This window comes from Rhinatrema bivittatum, chromosome 11, assembly GCF_901001135.1.
Source record: "Rhinatrema bivittatum chromosome 11, aRhiBiv1.1, whole genome shotgun sequence".
NCBI classification, from domain to species: domain Eukaryota; kingdom Metazoa; phylum Chordata; class Amphibia; order Gymnophiona; family Rhinatrematidae; genus Rhinatrema; species Rhinatrema bivittatum.
This window is the reverse complement of record NC_042625.1, coordinates 64943608-64966486: the sequence shown is the minus strand read 5'-3', so window position 1 is coordinate 64966486 and position 22879 is coordinate 64943608. Positions and strand designations below refer to the sequence as shown.

At 42.6% G+C, this 22879-nt stretch overlaps 1 protein-coding gene across 1 annotated transcript in view; it reads right to left on the bottom strand.

Moving 5' to 3' along the window:
• SLC7A4 (solute carrier family 7 member 4) overlaps positions 1-16274 on the bottom strand; it is a 46545-nt gene extending 30271 nt beyond the window's left edge. The window contains exon 1 of the mRNA XM_029571519.1: positions 16178-16274. The gene's annotated coding sequence lies outside the window, so the exon portion shown is untranslated. The remainder of the gene's footprint in view (positions 1-16177) is intronic.
• Between the last annotated feature and the right edge of the window lie 6605 nt (positions 16275-22879).

The following is a 22879-nucleotide window of genomic DNA, read 5'->3' as shown; positions in this document are numbered from 1 at the left end:
CTTGTAAACCACTGGATTCCAGATACTGCACTATCCTCTGTTTTAGAGGCGATTCCATTAGTTTGCTCACCACAGAGGTCAGACTAACTGGCCTGTAGTTCCCAGTATCTTCCTTACTGCCACGTTTGCGAAGAGGTGCCACATCCGTCTGTCTCCAGTTCTCCTGAACTACTCCGGACTTTAAACCAGCATTGAAGAGGTCAACCAGCGGACCTTCCAGAACTTCTCCGAATTTCCTTAAAACCTCTGGATTTATCCTGTCCAGCCCCATTGCTTTATCTACTTCCAGTTTAGTTAGCTCCTCACGAACACAGTCTTCTGAAAATCGATCAACGTTACCTCACTTTCAGTCCTGGGTGTGTCCATTTTCTGTGGTCCTAGCCCTGACCCTTCTTCAGTGAACACTGAACAGAAATGTGGTAAGCAATTCTGCTTTTTCCTCTTCAGCCTCTACATATTTGTCCCCTTCACCTCAGAGTCTCACAATGCCACATTTGCACTAACATATCTTAATAACAAGATGCACGTACACTCTCCATTTCCCCGCGTGTACTGGAAAGTCGGTGAGGTACACAGGTACCCGCCAAAACAGATGTAACCAATGCGCATCCCTACTGCTCTCCTGATGACTGCCCAGTTTTTCTTAGCTTTTCCAGAAATTGTTGCCCGTCTTCCTCTATTTGCAATTTCTTGTGGTTTGTGAATGTCAATAGTTTTGTTCCTTATCTTTTCAGCCACTCCTTTTTAAAACCATAGTGGCCCCTTTTTCCTCTTTCTTTCTTTAGTTGCCTAATAAAAAGGTTAGTTTCCCTTGCCATTGCTTTTCTACTCCCCTAGATGTTTCCATCCAGCTAATGACTCCTTGAGATACTCCCCCATTTTAACAAAGTTAATTTTCTTGAAGTCTAGAACCTTCACCTTAGAATGAATCATCACTACCTGCACTATAATACTGAATCACACTATCTGGTGATCTCTGGATCCCAGATGATCATCCAATACAGTATCAGAAACACTTTCTCCGTTGGTAAACATCAGGTCTAGGATTGCCCCTTCCCATGTGGGTTCCATTACCAGTTGACAGAATAGCTCTCCCTGCAGAGAATCCAGACCTTCCTGCTTCTAGAAGACATCCTAGCTGGGATCCCAATCAATATCCAGCAGATTGAATCACTTAGCAAAAGCACCTCCCCTTTAAAAGCAATTTTTTAAATATCCTCCATTAAATCTCTATCCATTTCTTCTGTCTGCAAAGGTCTGTATATTACACCAGTATAAATAAATGTTCTATTCCCCCTTTATAGATTAACCCACGATGCCTCCTCTTTACCTTGTAAGCCCTGTAGTTCTGTTGCTTTAATATTTTTTATGTGTAGTGCATCACCTCCTTTTATTCCTACCCTGTCCTTCCTGAGTAGTTTGTAGTATGGAATAATCCAGTTGTGGTTTTCTGTGTGACATATCTGCGTGACAGCCACTATATACAAGTCAGCCTCTTCCATGACTGCCTCTAAATTGGCATAAAGTATTGAGAGAAAAGATCTGTAAGGAGTATTACAGGAGACCAAAACTATAACTGAAAATGTCTTAACAGGATGGAATAAGATAAAAGCTATTAAAAGGTTGCAATTTCTGCACTGTCATACAGCTATGGACTGGCCCAATAAATATCTCGAAGAATTGGATAAGAAAGCTCCTCCATGCCTAATAGGCAATTTATAAAAACCAGTGTATCCTTAGAGCTGAAGGTGGTATGGATCTTATAGAAACTGATTATACATAATGAGCTTCCATAAGAGGCCTTCAGGTATACTTAATGGCAGCAACAAATGCTCAAATAGTGCTGACGTATGAAAGCGAGCAAGCATCATCACTTTCAGACCTTGAGCTTGGACAATCGTTCTGCCAAATGGAGGTAATGAGCAAAATCCATCACCATGCAAAAGGAAGAAAGCTACAGAATTAGCAAAACAAGAGAAAAAAAACCCCACTCTTTAAAGAATTATACCAGAAAACAAGGCAGGATAATTGGCAGAAGCACAAACAGAGAGCTAATTAAGAAACCCCTCATAGATCAAGATTTGATACAGCAGTGGTTAAGGAGTAGTGAACTCAACCCTAAATATGAGAGACTGATAATTGTAGCACAAGATGGTGGACTAAAGACAAGATGGTTCATAGCCAGTATAGAAAAGACTGGCAAAATGAATGAATACAGAATTTGCGGAACAGAACTGGAAACAGTTACACATTTCATCGCTGGATGAATCATGCTAATATCAGAAAACCTGTAAACAGAAAGGCAAACAAATTTGGTGGCATGGCTTATTCTTTGGAAACTGTGTAAACATTATAACATCAATGTATCAAACAAACACTGGGAGCACAACCCTACAAGAACAGAAGAGAATGAAGAAGTTGTGATCACCTGGGTCATTCCTATTCCCACAGACCAGGAAAGTCGATGCTAGAAAATCAGATAACATGATGAAGGAGAAAGCAAAGATCTTTAAGTACCAAGAAATGCAATCAGAGGCCAAGAAAACGTTGTCAGAAAGATATAGAAATAGTCCCAATTATATTGGGTGCCACTGGCCTGTTTAAGAAATATTTCCAAGCACACTTCGATATATTGCCTATAAAAATTAGACCCTATGAACTGCAGGAGATGGCTCTCTTTGGCCCAATGCAAGTGCTAAGAACATCAGCAGTAAATCTGAGAGACTGAGATAATTCCTGACCCTGTCTTATGAATAAGGCTCATTTCTGTCAAGGTATGTGCAAAACAAACCAATCTGAAGAATTTACTCCTGAGAAAACATTTACATTCTCTGAATGTGAAAGAGAGAACTAATGCAACACCAGAAAATCAATAAAGGGAAGAGACTGTGTTCAGCTGCAGAATATAGGAAAAGCTTTCTTAATAAAGCAAACCTCACAAATTACCAGGAAAGCCACACTGATGCTCTGATTGTGACAAAAGCTTTAACAGGAAAGCAAATTTTATAAGAAACTCAAAATTCTACCCAGCAGCAAGATCAATTTCAAGTAGGGAATGTAATACAAACTTATATCAGGATTCATGCCACTCTTGTTTTTGCCCTCTTTTGAAGCTTTGGGGGTGTTCTCCCTCTCTTGCTCCTGCCAGGGCTAGTATCCTTTTGTGGTGCCTTAGACGATTCGTGCCACTTTTGTTGCCACTTTGCCACAGTCTAGATGCCTTGAAATTCTTTCTCCCTTCTGATGACATCTTCCCACAAGTTTCATTGGAATTCATGAGAAACAAAGAATTTTGGAGCCCACAATAGTTTGTATTGCCTCTCCCATTAACTTTAATGGTAAACAAATAAAATAAATAAATGAAAAAAGAATGTTTTTGTTGGAAACAAGTCAAGCAAATGGAGGTGACCTATAAAATGAATCAAAATAAAAATTTAGCCTCTGCACATATCTACCTCGTGCCCTAGGACTACTCAGATCTGGGGAGAGCTAACTAATGGCACTTGTTTCATTTGATTCTTGGAGTGAAAACTTCTGGAAGGAATATAAATCCAAATTAACTCACTCATGTTACATACTGTGTAAAAAACTAGCATTACCAGTTTGAATTTAGCTCTCCATTGAACAGGGAGCCAATGAAGATCATAGAGCACTGGGGTAATATGTGCCTAATATCACATACATGAAATTAACCTAGTTCCTGCAATCTGGATAATTTACAGCACTCACAAAAGCTTAGCAGGAATCCCAAAATAAATGGCATTACAATAATCTGTACTAGGTAACTCCACAGCTTGCATTACAGTTCTTGGTTGGTATGAATCAACAGATGTGTTTCCTGCTCCTGCTTCAAAAACTGAAATAATAGCCTGCCCCATGTCAACTGATATACACTCTTTAGTCAGAACATTACTGAAATACACAAGGAGCTCAGTATAAATTTCATTGCTTTGGCTGCAATTCCATCATGCCAAACTGGTTTGCTAAGTTTTTTCATGAAAGCCACAAAAGGTCAGATAATGGAATCCATGTTACTATTACAAACCTGGAGTTTGGCAGTGGGGTAGTCATATGGTAACGTTCTTGCTTTACTACCCTACACCATGGTATTCCTATGGTAGCAATTTTAACTTGGCTTAGTGCCATGCAATATTTCTATGGTAACGATCTGGAATTTACAAACTATGGTACTCTATTCATACAGTATAATTATAGATTTGACATAATATAGTACTTTATACCCATGGAAACACTCTGGATTTGGCATACTATAGTGTGTAATTCCTATAACAATGCTCTGATGTGGCTCAGTATAGTGCAGGATTCCTATGGTAATGCTTTGGACTGGGATACCACAGTAGCATATTCCTGTATCAGTTGTAGTGGTTGTCCAATATCAGCATTTTAACTGAGCTAGTGGACTGGGCAGTCTGAGTTGCTGACTTGATGGCTCCATAGCGGTACCCTATCATCAGGATTTCTTCAACCAAGCCCAATACGGGATTTTAGCCCTTTAATCAATTAGTGGGTTTCCCTCAGCATTATTATCGAAAAGCATCAGAATTTTGATTTTCAATCAAAACAGCTTTCTTGCGATGTGCTCAGCAAGGTGAATTAGTGAATCGCAAGCCTTTTCACGAAGAGAACCATACGCAGGGTGCCATAAGCAAAAATGTATCTCTGATCCCCTTTCTTCATAGTGACAATAAGAAAGTAGGCAGGGGCCTGTTCCTCATTTTAAGGCACAGACCAACCCAACCCTTCATCTCAGTGAGGAGATTCTCCTTCCTTTAACTAGAATTAATTCAACAGACAAGATTAGGCATGTTTTAGTAAAAATCTTTCTGTAAAAGACTGTATAAAGACACACAGTCTGCTTCAAAACTAACAGGAAAGGGCTTCCAGCATAAGCGGAACAGCTGCCAGATGGATAAAGTGTTGTATTCATGAGCTCCATAAAACAAAAAAAAAATGGCTTCCGAGAAAACTCACTTCACTAGGGTCTCATCCACTCCATGGGCTAAAATGGCTGAAGCATCCATTTTAGACTTGATCTTAGTTGCAACTTGGGCTTCTCCTTGTTCTTATGGACTGGATGCCTAAGCCTCTTTCAGTAATGCTTTTGGGAGAATTCTAAAGCTGTAATAAAGCAGAGGCCATCTCTACATGGGACATTTATATCTATCTATAGGGTTAAGGTGGCTACCTTTGAGATTCAGGCACCTAAACTTGCCCCTTTGAAAACTAACTAGGGTTGATTCCCTACATTTAGGTACCTAAAATGTGGGCAGTTATGAAGGAGGAGTTACTGCAGGGGGAAAAAAAAAGTTAGGTGTTCAACCCTGATTTTCAATACTAGCCACCTAGCTTAAGGACCTAAATCTTGGCAAATGATTTGTGACCCAAAATTTAGAAAATTTTAAGCTTAAATTTACTTACATCAAATCTCTTAAAACTTTGGTAAAGAGCTGATTATTTTATGAAATTGACTCAACAGTAACATGTAGAGCAAGACCAACTAGTCCATCTAGTCTGCTCTCTTAAATCCTATTATTCAGAATATATGACGATGCAGAAAGGAAGATTTCTTACCTATTAATTCAGTTTCTGCTCTTTGGAACGGTCTTCTCACTGTTATATTATTATTAACATGATCACTGCTGGGGAAGCACATGTTCTGTTAGACTAAACAGGTTTCCTTGTTTCACATATCAGTATGCAAAACCTCTCTGTCTAACCATGCTGGCATAAGAAAGAAAACCTCTAGAGTGATACATGAAGACTCACAGAACCTGAATTAAGGCTAAGAGCCTAGCTAGGTGCCTAACTTTTAATGAGGTGACTAGCTCTTTTGAATATCAGACTCAAAGATAATCTTTTTCTCTTTCCCGTATCATTTCATTGGGTTTTATCAACACATTTTGTAGACAGCTTTCAATTTTCAAACTCTTAAATTTATCATAAGTCTTTCCAAATCAAAACTCAAGACAAAAATGCAACAAATAAAACAGCAAGAAAGACAAACATAAAACCAAACCAAGAACAAGTAATTAAGATAAAAAGCATCATAGTCATATCCAATGGCTACAAAATTGAGCAATAAAATTAACAATAAAAAGAACTCCAAACTTGAAAAATTAAAAAAATGCATAAACCATGAAAGGTAATTTAACAAAATCAAATAATTTTCTTAACCAAACAAATCAGCCACCCAAAGTAAATATTAGAAAAAAGGAGTCATAAAAATGAATCACAGCTAAATAGTCTATAAATCCTGTTTAAAAAGCCACATTTTGACCAGTTTTCTAAAAGACAGTTATTTAATAAATGGGCTTCTTTTGGTATTTCATTCTCAGGGGAGGAGGGAGTGAGTGCCATACATTAAAAATAATTTTCCTGTGTTCTGGTAAGACTTGCCTTAGACAATGGTGGCACAACTAACAATGCCTCACTAGCTGAGTGCAAGGTACAGCCAGGAATATAAAAGTCTAACTGGCTCTTTCGATAATCTGGTCCAGAGCCCCTTAAAAGTTTAAAAACCAAAACAAGATTTTTACAGACAACATAATGGCTAGGTGGGAGCCAATGCAGGTCTTTTAAGACTGGAGAGATGTTATCACTAAATTTTGTATCAACTAGCCGAAAGGAGGAATATGTATCAAATAAATAAATAACTGCAGCTGCATTCCAGACTAGCTGCAGTCTCTATAAGCTTTTTTTGCCATAAGCCAATAAAAAGTGAGCTGTATCGTTTAGCTGGCTATGGGACAGCTGGTGACCAGCCTCACTTACTCCAATGCTGCCATGCTCTTGCTCCTCCCAGGGCCCACAGCTGGTACATCATCTGCATACGGCTGGTAGTGCAGGCCAAACTTTTGTAGGATCTTCCCCAGGAGTGCCATAAATATTAAACAATATAGCAGATAAAATGGATCCTGGGATACCTTACATGCCAATGGACTGGGCTGAGAATTCTACTAGAATGACCCTCTATGTTCTGTACTCTAAAAATAAATAAATAAAAGATAAAAACCATCCTAACATGGAGCCATCCAAATCTAGTTCTGAAAGGCAAAATAGAATGATCAACATAAGAACATAAGAAGTTGCCATACTGGGTCAGACCAAGGGTCCATCAAGCCCAGCATCCTGCTTCCAACAGTGGCCAATCCAGGCTACTTGGCAAGTACCCCAAAACTAAGTCTATCCCATGCTACTGATGCCAGTAATAGCAGTGGCTATTCCCTAAGTAAACTTGATTAATAGATAATGGACTTCTCCTCCAAGAACTTTTTTAAACCCAGCTACATTAACTGCACTAACCACATCCTCTGGCAACAAATTCCAGAGCTTAATTGTGCATCGAGTGAAAAAGAATTTTCTCCAGTTAATTTTAGATGTGCTACTTGTTGAAAACAGAAACAAGAAGTAAAAGAAAGACATTACCATGATCGAGCTCCAGCTGAAAGTCATCTACCAGAGTTATTAGGGCAGTGTTGTCAATCTGTTAACAAAGCTCTGTAGTGAAAGCTGGGAGTTAGCAATCTGTCAGAAAGCTATGTTGATAAAGCTGGTATTTAGCAATCTGTAGTTATTTAGAATAGATGTGGGTGGATCCTTGGACCAGTGGCAGGTGACCATGCCCTTGGGGGAAATCGCGAGAGGGACCACTGGTCAGGCTTAGTGTAGGAGACAGACACACACTAGTTCTTTTATTAGACAATATAGTAAACCACCAGAGGTGGCAGTAGTGAGCTGGAAGCACCCGGCTGGGCTGTAGTTCCTCAGGTACTGGAATAGCGATCCCAAGGTGGCTGAGCTGTAGAGAAACTAAGAAAGTGAGTAGGCAAAGCATGCGGCGTTCAGGAACAAGTCCTTGATGGTAACACTCACACAATAGTCTCTTAAGGCAGCCCAGGAGTTGGTATGCATTAGGCCCTCAAGGAGCGAGTACCTGGTTCCAGGGAATGCTCTGAGAGATAGATACAGACTCACTGATGTTAAGCAACACAGACTTCTTAGAAGCAATATATTAAACCATCAAAGGTGGCAGTAGTGAGCTGGAAGCGCCCCGCTGGGCTGTAGTCCCTCAGGTATTAGAACAGCGATCCCAGGGTGGCTGAGCTGTAGAGAAACTAAGAAAGTGAGTAGGCAGTATATACAGAGTTCTGGAACAAGTCCTTGATGGTAACACTTGATGGCAGCCCAGGAGATGGTATACATTAGATCCTCGATGAGCGAGTACCTGGACCCAGGGAAAACTCTGAGAGATAGATGGAAAACTCACAATGTTGTAAGCAGCGAAGACTTCTTAGCAGAAGTGGTTTTCAGGAGCAAGTCTGGGACGTGGGCCCTCGAGGAGCGAGTACCAGTTCCGGACTGCAACTTGAAAAGAAAAAGAGAGAGCGAGGCCCCCGAGGAGCGGGTACCTTTAGTGAAGTCCGAGGAGGCAGAGTAGCTAGGGTTGTGGAGAGCGAATCCCATCCGTAGCGACCAGGAGGAAGCTAGGTAAACCAATCCCTCGCTAACTCTCTTGTTAGCGAAAACTGAGACCTTAAATATCTGGAGCTGGTGACGTCATCTCAGGGGGACGCCCCTGAGGTTCGCCCCAACGCTGGTACATCAGTCGGGCCACGCGCGCGCGCGTGCCCTTAGGCATCTGGTCAACATGGCGGCCTGCAGCGTCGAGCCGGTCCGGGAATGCTGGAGGAGGACGGCCTGGAGACGCCGCAGCAGCTAGCCTTCCATCAACCCCAAAGGGAGTCGCCAACGAGGTAAGGTGGGCGGAGCAGAGACGTCGAACAGCGATGGACACAACAGGCAGCCTCTGTGTTAAAATTGCATCTAAAACCTGATTGACAGGGGTCTAAATAATCGATCTCATTTAGATGTAAGGAGATCACGCTTTCAATTACTTTACCTAAAAGTAGAATACTAGAAATAGGTCTGTACCTATCTGGATTATTAGAATATAAGGAGGACTTCCTAAAGATCAGACTAACCACAAAACTTAACTCTTAAGAGGACCTGGCATGGGACTCTTAGTTAAGGATTCATTAGCTATCAATTTAAGAAATTCTAGGAGTCCCTTCCTGAAAGACTTTAAACAACCTTGGGTGGGTTTTATCCTTTCAAGTACCTTATCTACACCTCCACAGTCCACTAACAAAAAAGTAAACTGAACAGGAGAATTGTAAAAATCTCAGTCTTGTAGAAATGCCTGAGTATCTATCGTGCTATCCAATTCTGCTTGAATCCTGAGAATCTAATGCACCTCAGTAATGGGGGCAGAAACCAAATCCAGGTTCTGGGCTTTTTAACAGTCATGGCTGATCAGTGGGTGTGGAGGACCAGCCAGGTGAATCACTCGCTGCAGAGGGCTGACAGCCCCTTCTTTGGAAGATATCAGTTCTTTAAGTCACACACTTGAATTTAATCAGGAACACACAATCTTTTACCTTAGCTGAGCTAGATCCCAGATGTAGGCAAGTAGTTATAGTTCCAAACAAAGGCCTGTTTATTTACAACAGGGAAATATTTAAAGGGTCCAGTCAACAGGCTATTTCCATGACTTTGGGAAGGTAGCAGCAACTTTGATCATTACTTCCCTATAAGGCATAGTCCTGGGTGAAGCTTTGCAAATGCAATATTCAGTCTCACAGGTTAGTCAGAGATGCTCCATCGTTTAGGTTGAACCTCCCTCAATTCACAAAACACCCAATCATTACTTACAGTTCTCTTACGAGGACTTCCAGCAGTGACTCCTGGAAGAAGGAATGCTCACTAATTCTTCTCTATATTCCTCTTAGCGGTCATAGGGGTTTGGTGAATAGACTGGCATATCCCTGGATGGTATAGGAGCTAGGAGAGAGACATGTGGTCTCCTAGACACCCTCCTTCACAACTGTGCCAATCTCTAAGAGACCTCTAGGATCTTACAAAAAAAATGGAAAGTGTGTTGTAAGGGCTTAAAGGCACAAAGTGATATTACCAAACAGTGCTCCTAGAATATAATAGGGAACCTGGTTATACTATGAAGGAGTCAGAGACAATTGAGGGCTATTTAAAAAATCATTCACAATGCGAAATAAACAGCTAAACCAAATTCTACCACATTTAACAGTGCTTACAAATCTTTAGCTATATGGTCAGGAAAATAAACGGAGTACATGACCCAGAGACCAGCTTCTTTTATAGCACATAGAGAGAGCAAGCATAGAGTTATATCAACACAGCATCCTTTATAATGTATAATTAATGCACAGCAGCATACTGAGTGCACTACACACCACCATTTATAATGCATAATTAATGCATAGCAGCATGCTGAGTGCACCAAGTAATGGAATTCTGAGCCGGTCAGGCAGCAAAATAGTACACTGTAATAAAAAACCCCGCCTACCCCAAGGGGGAAAAAAAACCAAGGTAGGCATTCCCTCCGTTTCTCACATTCAACTAAAGAAATCCATGTGAGTACTCAGGTCTTCTGCTTTGCTGCTGGGTCTAACATCTCAGCACAATCCCCAAGTGCTTTTAACTAGTGCCACGGCACTCTTTGCTTCCCAAAAGATTGCTGAAGGGCACTACCAGCTGGTGTCCCAGTAAGACGGGAGGCCACTACTGCTGGTCTTTAAAGTCATGGTGGGCTGGTCACTAGTAAAGCATGACCAATGAATACGTCTTATTCATCTGTCACCTCTAAGATGCGCAGAATTCAGTATCTGCACCACCCCCCCCCCCCCCCCCCCCACTCTGCTGCTGGAGGGACCAGGGTACAGGGTGGCTGCCTATGACAGAGCCATAGAGTGCCTGTGGCCAATACAGCCATGGTCACAGGCACCGCTACCAAAGGGCGCCATAGCGCCGCCATGTGCCAATGAGAGCAGTGCGGCCAGTGAGGCCTCAGTAAGAGAAAAAGCAGTGCGGCCCCGCCAAAGTCGACAGCGTGGTTGGTGGGGCCTTAAAAGGTGGAAAAGTAGCGTTGTAGACTTAATTATATGCAATAACTCATGGGGTCGATTCAGTGAGCCTTGCAATTGCGCAGCATAATACTCCTTTCTGCGAGTCTCAAATAATTCCTTATAGGCTTTCCGAGCTGTTAGAAAACCTTGCTGGAGTTCAACGCAAGGAGACTTCTGCCACCTTCTTTCTGCCCCAAGCATTGATCTTTTGCTCATCTGGAGCTCTTGAAAGAACCACGGGACCCTAGCATGAAAAAAAAACAGTTAGCCCCTAAGTTTTATATGAAATCACTTTACTTTTAGCATTGGAAAGGGCAGCGTTCAGGGACGTTACTAAACTCTTAGCAGAAGAAAAAGCTAAAAGATTTTTCACATGCTCCCATTTATACTTAAACTTCTCAGGGTTAATAGGCCCTGTGGAGGCCCTAGTAGCGTAAAATATTTTGCTCAAATTAAGAGCCTTAAGTGTGTTTAATGTAAAATAAAATAGGGAATGGTCTGGTCAAGAAATCGGCAGAATCGAAACATCCTCAACCGTGGAGTAAGCGCCAAGCGGCTGAGTTACAAGAATTTGATCCAGAATGTGGCCTCCCTTAAAGCATTTAAACATTCCTGGTACTCTTCAAAGATACCTCTGCGCTTGCAATCCAAATGCGTGCTTAAATCACCAATAATCAGGACCTTATGGAGTGCAACTGTAACCCCATTACAAACTCAAAGAAAAATACCACCTTACCAGAGACTTTACCTGGTGGGCAATACAATAATGCAATAAGTCAGTCATTTAGTTTCACTGTCAGATTCTCCCAATCATTGCCAATGACAGACGAATGCACCTAGGAGGATTTATAAAATAACATGACCCCCACCACCTCTCGTATTTTTCTTCCCCTGATGTAAATAAGCATATCCTGCCAGACAATGTAAATTTATGAGGGGGATATATGTATCCGAAAGCCATGTTTCAGTCAAAAACAAAATATCCAGAGAGCCATCAGCAAGATAAGCTTGATATTATTTCAGGTTCTTTCTCATTTAGGAAGCATTTGAATACAGCATAGACAGGCTGGTACAGACGGAGTTCTTAATAGCCGGTTTAAATGGTTTTCGCAGAGGATAAGGTAAACAACTTGGGTTTCTGCTAATCTTCTTTATTATACTGACCTCCCCCTAGGGTTGCCAATTGGGTCCAGATTTTTTTGGACAGGTTGCTCCAGTCCTGGTTTTACTCCCCTGCTTGTAGGAACTTATAGTCTTGATTTTCATAGGGAATGCAATAAGTAAATCAGAATATTTCCCAGCATGCAATGGAGTAAAACCAGGACTGGATCAACCTGTCCTGAAAATCTGGAGCCAGTTGGCAACCCTACCTCTCCCTAGAACCACTGCTATGCAAACTCCAGACATCTCAGGCAACGATTTTTAGTGTAGCTGGGTTTAAAAAAGGTTTGGATAAGTTCCTGGAGAAGAAGTCCATAAACTGTTATTAATCAAAAGGGAATAGCCACTGCTTCTTGCTGGCATTATTAGCATGGGATCTGTTAGTTTGGGTACTTGCCAGATACTTGTAACCTGCATTGGCCACTGAGAGACAGGATGCTAGGCTTGATGGACCCTTGATCTGACCCAGTATGGCATATGTTATGTTCTTATGTAATACAAAATGCAATCAAAGTTGCGAGCGAAGAGGTGAGCAAGGGGCAAAGGGGCAAGGCCCTTTGCCGATGGCCTACCAACAGCGGGCCTGCCTGCGGGGTTGTTTTAGCAATGCTCTCCTAGGCCAATGGTGATGACACTACGTGTAGTGGTGGGGCTTCCCCACTCCTCTCTGCACCTCAGTTTCAAGCAGGAAACGAAGTGTGGGAGAGAGAGCATGTATGTATATGTGGGGGAGTGAGAGAGAACATGTTTGTATGTGTGTGGGAGAGTGAGAGAGCACATGTGTATGTGTATTAGAGAGAGAGCGTGTGGGTATGTGAGCATCAGAGAGAGCATGGGTATATGTGTATGGACAAAGAGAACAGGTGTGTATGTGTGTGGGAGAGAGAGAGCGAGCATGTGTGTATGTGTGTGGGAGAGAGAGTATGTGTGTATGAGAGAGTGAGAGAGCACATGTGTATGTGTATTAGACTAAGAGAGAGTATATGGGTATGTGAGCATCAGAGAAAGCATGGGTATATGCGTATGGGAGAGAGACAGCAGGTGTGTATGTGTGTGGGAGAGAGAGTGAGAACATTTGGGTATATTATTTATTTTATTTATTTATTTTTATATACCAACATTCGATCTGACATATCACATCGGTTTACATGGAACAATAGGAACAAAAGGTGCTAGAAACAACAGTGAACAACAGTGTTTACACATAATTTCTTACAATAAAAAACTTAAGGGCAACATTAACTGATATTAACATACAACTGAAATCACTATATGAGTGAGAGGCAAAGTATGTGTGTATGTGTATGTAGGAGTGAGTGAGAACATGTGTGAGAGAACATGTATGTTTGTGAGAGAAAGAGAGGGAGCATGTGTGTGCACAATAACTCCACTTTCTCTCTGCCTGCTAATCTTTGACAATTTCAGAGCATCCGGAAATCAAAAGTTCCCAGGTATGAATAATGGGGAATATTTTAAATTAAAATCCATATTAGTTTTAATTGTTGGATGTTATTTGATGTGTCTGTTTTGAAATATTTTATTGGTGTTTGGAAAATTTTTGAGTTTTCAATTATTGAATGCTATTCTATTCATTTGTTTGAATTATTATTTTTATTGGTATTATTTGACTAATTTTATTATTTTGAGGAATGGTAATGCTTCTGTTTTTCCATTGTTGCAGTGCATACAGAATTTGGATTGTTGTGGTTTCCAGTTCAGTTTTTATCTGTAAATTTCTATTTATACTTTATGGTCTCTTTATTCTGTATTTGAGGGTCTTATCTATGTTTTGCATGTGTGACTGAAATGAGGTATTCCAGTAGTGTGTAGTTTTTATGTAGGGATCTATAGCAGCTAGGCTTGTTTTTGTTTTCTAATAGGAGGTGTAGTGGTGTTTTAGGGCCTGGTGCATTATTTACAGCGTTGCCTTTTCATAGTTTTGGTATGGGAGGTTACTATATTGTAATTGTAATTCACTTTACTCATGGCTTTGAGTACCAAGCCTATATCCAACACGCATTACAATTTGTCTAATACCATATGGGTTCCAAGTGGGGTTTTTTTGCCTTTTAGCAAGGTTTTCCTGTGGACATACAATATGTATATTATATTTACATGCACTGCTGTAAGTGATACTTTTATCTCAGAAAACTTACTTTGAATGTCCTTTTTCATGTAAAATCTATTATAAATGCATAATTTTTACTTGTGTGTTTAGGCCTGAGGGGAGGGAATGTCAGGGCTGGTGCTGGGCGGGAGCAAGGCAGAAGGTTCACCTAGGGTGCCTAATACCCTTGCACCAGCCCTGCGTATCCGTCACAGTTTGGATTTCCTGGGAACGTCACTACCACATCTGCTGTTTGACATGAGACCTTACAGAGGGAACATAAAACATCAGAACCCCATAGGACAAAAGCTTCAGCTCCTTGCTGTACTAATCACATTCTCATCGTCTCTGCAGCTCAAGAATCAGACTAATATATAGCAAGACACAGGAAGAAAGAAACCTCACGGAATATGCAAACCCAAGTGGGGTTGGTTTGTTTATATTTTCTGATATTCTAATAAAGATTCAGTTATCCTCCATATACTGCTTTAAAACAGAACAGGAGAAGCACAGGCAGCAGCAACACAAACTTCCCTTCCAACCTGTCCAACCAGTACCATAGAACAGGTGCAACAGGGGCAGCAGCATTGCAAGCTTCCCTCACACACACCAATTTACTCTTGAACAGATACAGCGCAACAGTGACATGGCCAGGATTGATTTTTTTGGCAGGGCATGAGGTTAACATGGGCAGGTAGCAAGAGAAGCAGAGAGTGTGTGTGTGTGTGTGGGGGGGGGGGCTATACAGAGAATTCACTTCTTCAGGTATACTACACACACACACATACACACACACACACTCTATCTCTCTCTCTCTCTTTCCCTTCTTCTTCAGCCAGATCAAAGTACTTTTACCCCCTCACTCCAGCATTCCTCCTTCCCCCACCCCCAGCAGGCTCAGCCCCGTTCAGCTGCCTCATCCCTCCTCTGGCTTATGTAGGCTGCTGCAGCCTCTACCTCCTTCCAGTCCCAAGGAGTCAATGGCTAACCTACCTTCGGGCCTATAGGGGTTCTACCTTTTCCCTCTTTCGGGCCCATGGGTGGCTATAGCCCAACCAGGTCTACCCATGGCTTCAATCCTGGCTGCAGTGAAAGCTTCCCCCACCCCGGAACAGACAGCACGGGCAACAGCAGTGCAAGCTTCTGTCACATACACTCACTGCCCCGTCCCAGAACAGGTAGCAAGCTCAGCACACCGAATTTCCAGTGTTCCTTAACCATCTGGAAGAAGCAGCAAATCTTGGCATGACAGCAAAGTGCTCTTCTATATTCATTTGTTCCAGGACCTCTTTATTGAATCTTCCTAGCAAGGCATCAAGTAATAATTACATGAGTACAAAGAGAGCACTCACTCCTGATCGCACTGGTGCTGCCTTCTAGTCCTCCTGCACACAGAGTGTTAGTCACCAAAAGCCTTTCTCCCATTTTGTTATTCAGGGAAAAGTGCCCCACAGTGTTTTCAGCATTTAGGACCAGATGCATGAAAGGGGCTTTTCCCATTCGATGGGAAAAATGGGTTGTACACCTGGCCCTAATGAGATAAGGTAATCTACTATTGCATTCACGTTTAAAAGAAAAATACAACTGTACTCCTCATTTCTTGCCTTAGGAGACCTAGCCTAGTCAGATCATTACAGTATTTGCCGAAGTGCACACACACACACACCTGCCATCCTGAAACACAGCCCCAGGCCTGGCAAACAGGTTACGCTTCGTCTCCAGAGCTGCTGAAGCCTTACAAATGTGCTCTGAAAACAAGATGGAAGCAGCAACACATCAGCAGCACACAGAGACAACGCAGCAGTGTGCGTCAGAGGCATCCGCAGGAAAGAAACCCAGCAAATAATATGTATCACATGCTGTCCAACTAAATAAAGCCAAGCCACGCAGGACACCCATTCCGTGGAGGCCCATCGGCTACGGTTACTAAGATACAATAGGGTGTCACCTGTCAGCGTTATCTGCCTCCCTCCAGCTCTGATGCTCAGCCGAAAGGGGTCCAGGGCGGCCACCTGTGCTGCCTTCCCATCAGGAGCTCCTTCCTGGCTTTCCCTGGGAATGAGCGCAGCTACTCTTCAGCTTCTTACAAACAGCAGAAGGTGGAGCAATAACCCACAGGGCTAGTGACAGTTAAAGGGACAGTGTGCTCCTGTTCAGCTGCTGTTAAGTAAGCCTCAGGCGCAGAGAATAAATACATGGTGCTCCCCTGCCTTTTCTTCAAGGGAAGGGAAATTCAGCTATTGTGAGCAGAGTTCTGCTATAATGTATGTTAGGAAAGTGAAATATGCGTAATCTTTCCCTTTTATTTTCATGTCAGTGATTCTGCTCTTCTGCATTTCACATACTTGTTAGATGTCATAGAAAATTACGTGTGATTTAATATTGCAAAAGTGTGCTGAGCATAATATGGGATGTCAGGGCAGTTATAACTCTCAAGAATAGCTGAAGGCAGGAAATTGAGAGTAATACTTTCACATATTTCTCCATTCGGCCAGGTCCTTCAGCCCCCTACTGCTACTGAATTTGAGAGCTGGAGGAGAGTACTTGTGTCCTACCAGGATGGCAGCAGAGATCGGCAGAACAAGACTGCGCAGGCATCAGGAGAGATGCAGGGGCCAGCATCCTAATCACCAGCACCTACAGTCTGAAGTTCATAAACGCATCATGCAGTGGGCAATTTTCAGATCCATGTACCAGCTAAACGGATTGTCTGGAATTTGCCCTCCATCGAGCCAGCTACAAGCACTGTTGGGGGCTGCGTGCTTCATAGCTGGACAGAGGGGAAGCAAACATTCCCAGGATCAGAAAGTAACAGGGCTTGCTGCTTCTCCTCTTGCTCTCCCCAGACCCATGACGCCAAAGCCCAGAATTTGTAAGGCAGACAGAAGAGGATGGTGATATCAATGGGGCAGTTTCCCGTGGTCTCCAAACAGCTGAGAACAGGGCTTTCTTCTCCTCCTCTCACTCTGCCCCGCCACTTTCTGTTTTAGTGTCTGAGTGTGCCTTGATTAAAAAGGAAGACTAGGGATGTAGGTCATTTCTTTTTCAATGTCTTTCTTTGGAGGAACAAGGTTACGTGCCCAGAGATCACTACCCTGATGTAGCAGGAAGTGATCCTGTAAGCAAGGGCCTGCTCTCCAGGGGATGCGTTATCCTCTCACACCAAGAATGAGCCTCCAAGGTTTTAGTGCCCAGGAGGGAAGGATTGGGTGGGACATCATAGCTGTTAATTCTCTTAGGAATGTAGATAGCTGGGTGGCTGGTGGATGTGAGAATGGCTTAGTAATTTACCTGCCTGGTGCAAAGGTGGCGGATGTCACGTGCCACCTAGGTAAAACTGTAGACAGTGCTAGGGAGGAGCTGGCTATCGTGATACGTGGATCTCACATGTCACCTAGGTAAAACTGTAGACAGTGCTAGGGAGGAGCTGGCTATCGTGATACATGGATCTCACGTCACCTAGGTAAAACTGTAGACAGTGCTAGGGAGGAGCTGGCTATCGTGATACATGGATGTCACATGCCACCTAGGTAAAACTGTAGACAGTGTTAGGGAGGAGCTGGCTATCGTGATACATGGATGTCACATGCCACCTAGGTAAAACTGTAGACAGTGCTAGGGAGGAGCTGGCTATCGTGATACATGGATCTCACATGCCGCCTAGGTAAAACTGTAGACAGTGCTAGGGAGGAGCTGGCTATCGTGATACATGGATCTCACATGTCGCCTAGGTAAAACTGTAGACAGTGCTAGGGAGGATCTGGCTATCGTGATACATGGATCTCACATGCCGCCTAGGTAAAACTGTAGACAGTGCTAGGGAGGAGCTGGCTATCATGATACATGGATCTCACATGTCACCTAGGTAAAACTGTAGACAGTGCTAGGGAGGAGCTGGCTATTGTGATACATGTAGGCACCGGCATAGGAAGATGTGGGAGGGAGGCTCTGGAAGCCAGATTTAGACTCTTGGGTAGAAAGTTGAAATCCAGTACCTCGAGGGTAGCAGTCTCTGAAATGTTCCCTGTTCCATGTGCAGGACCCCAGACACAGGCGGACCTCCACGGTCTTAACGTCGCGACTGCCGATGTGCGGGGCAGTGCTCCATTCACTATCACTCGGTATTTCATAGATACAATACGAACAATATGAGACAGACACTTCTTGTGTGGTAATAAAGGCCGCAGCTTTATTATATCTAGTTAACAACATTGAGATGCACGAGTCTCCAATCATATCACTTCAGTAGCAAACTAGAAATCCAAGGCGCCACACGCCGTGTCTCCGAGCAAGGCGGCCCCTTCCACCAGCCGCCCCCACTGTGCTCCTCATAGCAAGGGCCCCCCCTCTCTGGCCTACTAAATTCAGCCATGACTTGTGCACCCGTTTGCCTAAAGCTGCGACATATGTTCATACATTTGTACACTGTAATGATTAACAGAGAACTAAGCAACATTAAAAGGCAAAACTAACGGACGTTATAACTATAACAATAAACATAATCACTCTAGAAACTCCTTAACTAACATTTGTTATTGGAATGCATATAAGCAATTGAGATGGGGTGGGTGGGTTTTTTCTGCCTGGCCTTGCCGCCACAGGAAAAGGGCTATGGTGGCGGCGAGGCAGACATATCTGTGCTGCAACACGCCGACGGAGCGCATCGCAGCCCGGTGACATGGTGTGCATGTCAACGGGAGGGGGCGCACATTTGCGAGCGCCCCGCCCCCCAACGTGCCCGGAAGAGGAAGCAGCGCTGGAGGACGTTGTCGACAGCGCGCCTTCTATCAATGTGTGGATGAGACGATGGTGCAGGGAAGAAAACTTTAGTTTTATTAGGAACTGGCAACATTTCGGGGAAGGAGCCTTTGCCAAAGGGATGGGTTCCACCTTAAAGAGGACGGAACCAGGCTGCTGATGCTAACCTCCAAAAAGGAAATAGAGCAACTTTTAAACTAGAACATGGGGGAAAAGCTGCCAGTTGCTCAACAGCGCATGGTTTGAAGAGAGGTATCTTCAAAGGATACTAAAATAATAGAGGAGTTAGGGCATCCTGCTAGAGGGATTCCAATACAAGCAATAGTAGCCCACGTGCCTATAAGTAAAGAACCACTTGAGTTAAAACATTTGAAACTATTCCTGTCAAGTGATAAACAGATTGTTAATACCAACCAAAAACATATTTTGAAATGTATGTATGCTAATGCCAGAAGTCTAAAATTAAAATTAAGGAGTTAGAATGTATAGCACTGAATGAAGAAGTAGACATAATTGGCATTTCAGAGATCTGGTGGAAGGAGGATAACTAATGGGACTGTGCTATACCAGGGTACAAATTAAACTGCAACGATAAGGTGGATCAATCTGGTGGAAGGGAGGTGCTTTATTTAGGGATAGCATAGAGTTCAACAGGTTAAAGATCTTGCAGGAAACTAAATGCACAGTTGAATCCTTAAGTGGAAATTTCATGTGTGATAGGGGTATATTGCTGTCCACAGGGCCAAAATGAACAGACAGATGAAGAAATGCTAACAGATTAGGGAAGTTAATAAATTTAGAGGCACAGTACTGACTGGGGAATTGTAACATCAGGACATGCCAGGGAGGTAAAGTTCCTAGATGAAATAAATGACTGCTACATGTAGCAGTTGGTCTGGGAACTGAAAAGGGACACCGTTTTAGACCTAATTCTTAAAGGAATGCAGAATTTAGTGCAAGAAGTAGCAGTGATGGAGCTGCTCGGCAACAGTGATCATACTCCCTTTTATTGCCAAGCTCATGGAAAGAGTTGTCAATGCACAACTCATGGATTACATAAAAAATCACACAATCCTCCATGCCTCCCAGTTTGGTTTCCGGAAACACCTCAATACCGAATCGCTCCTCCTCACTCTAACTGACCACCTCCTCAGGGGCTTGGGCCAAGGCCACAGCTACCTCCTTGATATTTCCGCAGCTTTTGACACCATCAGCCACAAACACCTCATTACGCGACTAGAAAGCATCGGCATCTCAGGCCTTGCCCTCGCCTGGTTTAGATCCTACCTCTCGAACAGGTATTTCTCTGTAAAAATCGGTGAAACTATATCCACCCCACGCCCCCTGCAACAGGGAGTCCCTCAGGGATCATCGCTATCCTCCACCCTCTTTAACATTTATCTTGTACCCCTCTGCCATCTCCTCTCCGAACTCAAACTTAAATTCTATCTATATGCTGACGATGTCCAGATCGTCATCCCCATTCAAAGTTCCATCTCTGATGCCCTAAAGCACTGGGAAAATTGCCTTGATGCCATCAACTCTCTCCTTACCAACCTCCATCTAGCACTCAATGCCACCAAGACTGAGATCCTACTTATCTCCCCACACGCCACCCTCCCCCCACCCTTTGCTAATGATCCCAATATTAACATCGCCCCAGCCCAACCATTCGTAAGGGATCTTGGAGTTCTCCTTGATCATCAATTAAGCATGAAGAAATACATCAACTCCATACTCAAAGAAGGCTTTTTCAAACTCAACGTCTTAAAAAAACTTAAACGACTGCTTTGCCCCCAAGATCTTCGTACAGTGATCCAGGCCACCATTGCTAACAAACTGGACTACTGTAACGCTCTCCTCCTGGACCTCCCCCATGCCACAATTAAACCCCTACAAATGTTGCAAAATGCAACAGCAAGAATCATCTCAAACACACGCAAATATGAGCATATCACCCCAATTCTCAAAAATCTCCACTGGCTTCCCATCCTCTCCCGTACTCACTATAAAGCCCTCACCATTGTACACAAATCCATTCACTCACACAACTCTAACTGGCTAGATATTCCTTTCAACCTCCACCACTCCACCCGCCCTTCCAGAACCGCCAATAGAGGCACACTAAGTGTACCCTCCCCTAAAGACAGCCCGCCTTTCCTTCGCCCCTGACCATGCCCTCTCTATTGCCGGCCCATCACTCTGGAACACCATGCCCCTCACCCTGCGTCTCAAACCCTGTCCTATCAAGTTCAAAAAGAAATTGAAAACCTGGCTATTCAAACGAGCCTACCCAGAATAGTCCATGTTTCCAAATGTCCCCGGATGCGCACCAAATTCATGGACCCCTCTCAGTCTGCTAAACCCCATTATCATCACCTTAGGTTACTGATGTATTTAATGTTATCGGTTTTTCCCTATCTTTCTATGCTTCACTGTTGTTTTCCCCCACCCAGGTCCCATGCCCTGTTAAAATGTAATTTTCTTACCCGCTGTTCATATGTAAACCGATGTGATGTCCCCACTAACACCGGTATATAAAAGTTTTAAAATAAATAAATAATAAATACTGTGACCAAATTTAACTTAATGTCTGGGAGGACATTAAGTAAGTCCACAAACCTAGCATTACATTTTCAAAAAAGGAGACTTTCATAAAATGAGGAAAATAGAGAAAAAAACCCTGAAAATTGCAGCTACAACGTTCAATAACGTACATCAGACATGGTCCTGTTTAAAACTACCACTTCAGAAGCCTAGTCCAAATTGGAAGGAAGGCCAAATGAATACTGGCATGGTTAAAAGATGAGATGAAAGAGTATGTTGGCTAAAAGAACTTTTTTCAAAAATTTGAAAGTTAGAAGTAAAACAATGATAGGCTAAAAGAAAATTTGAAAAGAGGTTGGCTGTAGAGGCAAAAACTCATTGTTTTATTATTTTTATTGTTTTAATAGACATTTATTGTATGTATGTAATATGTTGTTGTAGATTGCTTAGACAGATCTTATGGTAAGGTCTATAAAACGATTCATAAATTTTATAAATAACTTTAAAAAATATATCTGCAGCAGGAAGCCCGTGAGGAAGTTGGTTGGACTATTAGATGAGCAAGGAGTTAAAGGGGCACTTAAGGATGATCAGGCCATTGTGGAAAGACTGAATGACTTCTTTGCTTCTGTGTTTACTGAAGAGGATGTTGGAGAGATATCTGTGCTGGAAACTGTTTTCAATGATGATGATTCAGAAGAACTGATACATCTAACAGCTTCACAGTGAATTGTAAGAAGGCTGATTAACAAAATAAAGAGTAGAAAATCCCCTGGAACAGATGGTATACACTCCACAATTCTGAAAGAACTCAAACATGAAATTACAGATCTATTACTGACAATTTGTAACCTATTGTTGCAATCATTTGTCATGCCTGAAGATTGGAGAGTGGCTAACGTAAACCCAATCTTTAATAAGGGCTCTGGCGTGATCTGGGAAATTACAGACCAGTGAGTCTGACTTCAGAACCAGGAAAAACCATGGAAACTATTCTAAAAAACAAAATCACAGAACATAGAGAAAGACATATTTAATGGGACACAACCAGCATGGATTTATATACAAGAGAAATCTTGCCTCACCAAGAAACAGCACCCTGACACTTTATACCACCTGCACTTAGGAAAAAAATAAGGGCTAAAGAAGTTGATGATAATCCATTCCCCTACAAAATTGTATTCACTCATAATTCCCTCTGAACTGGAACATTGTTTAAAAGTGTCATAGTTCCACATACTCACTAGTTTTAGCTAAAATGTCACCAGGTTTCCATGTAAGCTTTGCATGGATGCTGAAAAATTAGAAAATTATATGTCCCTGTACACAAAGCAAGAATGAATAA